This window comes from Mus caroli, unplaced genomic scaffold, assembly GCF_978045245.1.
Source record: "Mus caroli unplaced genomic scaffold, Mus_caroli_1 scaffold_9, whole genome shotgun sequence".
NCBI classification, from domain to species: Eukaryota; Metazoa; Chordata; class Mammalia; order Rodentia; family Muridae; genus Mus; species Mus caroli.
The window spans coordinates 90,789,775-90,793,495 of NW_028227264.1; the positions used below are offsets into that span (position 1 = coordinate 90,789,775).

At 49.0% G+C, this 3,721-nt stretch overlaps 1 non-coding gene across 1 annotated transcript; it reads right to left on the bottom strand.

Moving 5' to 3' along the window:
* Positions 1-1,557: 1,557 nt before the first annotated feature.
* On the bottom strand, positions 1,558-1,697 carry LOC115032216 (small nucleolar RNA SNORA48). Its single transcript, XR_003837872.1, has one exon. It is a non-coding gene; the product is annotated as a small nucleolar RNA SNORA48 (small nucleolar RNA).
* Between the last annotated feature and the right edge of the window lie 2,024 nt (positions 1,698-3,721).

Sequence of the window (3,721 nt, forward strand, 5' to 3'; positions counted from 1 at the left end):
ACTGCATGAGTGTGTGCACATGTACACTATGGCATGAGTGTGTGCATGCACACACACACACATGCACACGCACACACACAAAGAAATGAACCAAACAATGGAATTCAAGATTTCTAAACCGGCTAGCTAGGACTGCTACATGTTGAGTGATTACCATGTGGAAAATGTTGTATGGATATTGACTAATTTGACAATTCCAATAGCATGGTGGAGAGAGATAAGGAAGACTGGCCCTTTCACATGTCCCAACCATTTGCAGGTTTTGGGGTGGGCCAGAGCCTGGGATCTGAGCCTGAGTGGTAGCTGAGCTGATCGGGCCACTGGCTCTCTCTTATCTGTACATGAGGGTGGAGCTCCTAGCACTGCTCAAGCTAGGCCACCCAATGCCACCATGGGCAGGAGGCAGGGTCAGCTCTCCCGAATTTGTGCTTTTGTGCCCTTGAGGGCAGAGCGACAGAAATCTCACCTGCACCTACATCTCCAGAGCCAGTTCCACTGTGCTCCCTAGTCAAGGTTCTGGGCCCACTCTCCTAAGTGTTGCATTTTGTGAAGGGCTAAGATAGCTCTGTCACTTTCACATCTTCAAGGTTGGCTCACCTGAGCCTTCACCATCTGGGCCAGCTTCTGAATGCTACCGTCAGTGAAGGGGGAAGGTCTTGCTCTCCCGCTCTCATGACACCTCACCCTCTGGACCAGCTCACTTGCACACACCTCTCCCCCTGGGCCATCTGCTGCCCAGATAAGGTGCAGGGCTTGCTTTGCCTAGTTGTATAAAGGGTGAGAGACAGGGCCAAGTCACTCACTCTCATGGCCTCAGGGCCAGTTCTCCAGACTGCCGCAGGTGGTGAGGGATGAGGTCGGTAGGGAAGGGTATCACCCCCGTACCCATGCCACCTCATGGTAGGTGAGTGGTGGGGCCAGTTCTCCCTCCCTCTGTCTTCGGGGCTGGCTCACCCACTCCTCCCTTCCCACCCCCCAAGGTCAGTTCTACTATGCTGCCTGGGTGAGACACAGGACCCCAGAGTGCAGCAGCAGTGAGGGGTGAGGTCAGCTCTCCAGATCGCAGCAGCCAGTGAGGGGTGGGGCCAATTATGCACAACTCCTGTACATCTACCTGATTCACAGCGGCTAACCTGACCAGGGACATCCTCATGTTCTCTAGTGGTAATACGAGCCACAGACATCAACACCAACCCCTGCCACAGACTCAGACAGAGTTCTCAGTGGCAGCTCATGCTAGGACCTCACGGTGGGTCCCAGATGGTGGGGCAGCCAGTCACAACAGACTACTTCTCTCCACACTCTAGTCTCTGGTCCTATCTCCCTTCATAACGCCCAAGCTGCTGCGCCTCTCTTTCTCTCCCATCTGACCACCACATACTTGCACATTGTGATGGTTCCTGCTGCAGGCTAGCCTCTGGGCGACATTCTCCATCCATGCTTCCAGGTCTGGCAGCATGGGAGTATCTATGACCAGCTTGTGCCACACGCAGGAGGCAGAATGGTCTGCAGGTCTTTGTCTTCCTCCTCTTGCATTGCACTGCCTGGATTTGATTTTTATGTGTCCTAGGCATAAGACAGCTTTGTCCACCAAGCCAGATATCAAGCTAGGATGAACAAAGGACTGCCATCAGTTCTTTCCCAGACTAACGTAAGAAGAATACCAACAAGGTGTCTCTTTGCCTGTTGCCAGAGAACAACAGGGGGAAGATCTCAAGTTTATTAAGATCATAGTACTACGTGTTCAGAATCAAATATGTGTGTGTGTGTACATACACACACACACACACACACACACATGTATATATATATATGCTCATTTGCCCTTCAATAGAATAATGAGGGTTTGACCATCATCCCATTTTAAAGATGAAGAAACAGGCTCAAGAAGTCTATCCAAGGTCATGTAGTAGTGACTGTTGGAATATCCATGGCAACACAGGGTGTATGCTTTCCGAAGCATCTCCTAATTTCAGTTTCTGATATGCAAGAGCCACCAGAGCCCTCACATTTTCTAGTAAGAAATTGAAGGAAGAATCCAAATGTTCTCATCAATTCCCTTTCCTCCAGCGTATGTGACATCAGCTTCCTTGTTAGGGACCGAGTGTGGGATAGCTGGCAGGAAGGGACTGCATGCTGGTGACACCCATTAGAACATGGGAAATATTTCTCAGTGATGCTTTTTGCAGCCTTGGAAGCAAGGCCCTGTGTCCCCATGGGCCTGTACCTCTAGGGGAAGTATTGAGAAAGGTCAGAATAATGATCTATGTTGGCTAATTCTTGACATCTCCAGCAACCTCTAAGCTAAGAAAACTGGGCCAGTTTGCAAGCAAAGAAGCTTGCAAGCTGTGCTAAGGAGGGCTGGTTCTGCCTACTTTGCCTGTGCCCTCTAGTGTGTCTGGGAAATCTGAAGACACGAGGCCATGCAAGACTAAAAGAACCAATTGCTTCTGTCCCCCACCAAGCTGGAGACAAGATGCAGAGCAAGGTCTTTGCAGGAACCTCTATTTCTTTTCTGCTGTTGCACAAGTCATGTGTGGAATGTTCCAGATACATTAGTGCTGAGGTCTGGAAAATCATAGCCACAGTATTCCTGTGCCAGCTACTGGCAAAAATGCCTTATTTACTTCATCTCTCATTTTTTTTATTCTTCACCACTCCTGCTGAGGTAAGCATCTTACCCTTTGTTGGGATGCCAATGAGTCTAAAGCTCAAAGGGAGTGAACATCTCACCCTGTGCTGTGCTGCGGGAAACCATGGAGTCACGATTTACACTCGAGTGGATGGATTGCCAAGTTCAGGCTTTGCTCCTCTGTTGGAATGGAGACGTCACTCTCGGAGCAAGGCAGGGGTAGTTAGGGGCCTGACTGTCATGCCAAGCAGTGCTGTGGTGGCTGCATCTGGAGAGACTGCCTTCTCTGGTACCAACTGAGAGCACCCTGAGGTGGGACCCCAGTGTGTGTCAAAATATTGAGTTGCTCTGTACCTGTCTGAAGTACGCTGGCCCCCGGCTGTGCTCAGAGTTACTGAGGTGTACATATATGGCTCTCCTTAGCAAGAGGCACGGCGCTCACGCTGAGCACAGCAAGCCTCCGATGCACTGATTCTCCAGGAGGACTAAGAGTATTTTCCCGAGCAAAAAAATAATCCTTTTCTTATTGACTCAGAAGAGAAAAAAATTTCATTTTTGCTCATAATTAAGGCATTTAATTCCCGTCTTGAGGACCCGCATAGAAATGGAAAGGACACTGGCCAGGTTGGAACAACTGAAAGCCACCAAGGAAATCAGTGTTATTCCCACACTATCAAGTCACAAAGGTGCAGATGTGATTGTCCCCAGGACAATGTATACCATCCACCCGACTCTGGGCAAATTCTGTTTTAAGCCAAGGTCATAGGATTTCTATCTCTGAAATATATACCACCATTGACCAGTTTTATAGACTAGAGCACAGAGAGTTTAAGTAACTCATTCAAAGTAGCACAGCTGATGCCTAGGAGAATCAGGGAATACTTATTGGGAGTAAGGCTATAGGACTTAAACTCCTGATCTTCCATCACTGGGACAGAATTCCCAATTCCCCATCACCCACAGGCAGCAATTACATGTCAATCCTCTTTAGGAATCTAATCCCATTGTCTTAGAGATCTCTGTTGTTTTAGAGATGAGGACACAGAGAGTCAGAGACAAGGGAGACATGCACATGCCAGAGCATGAGTC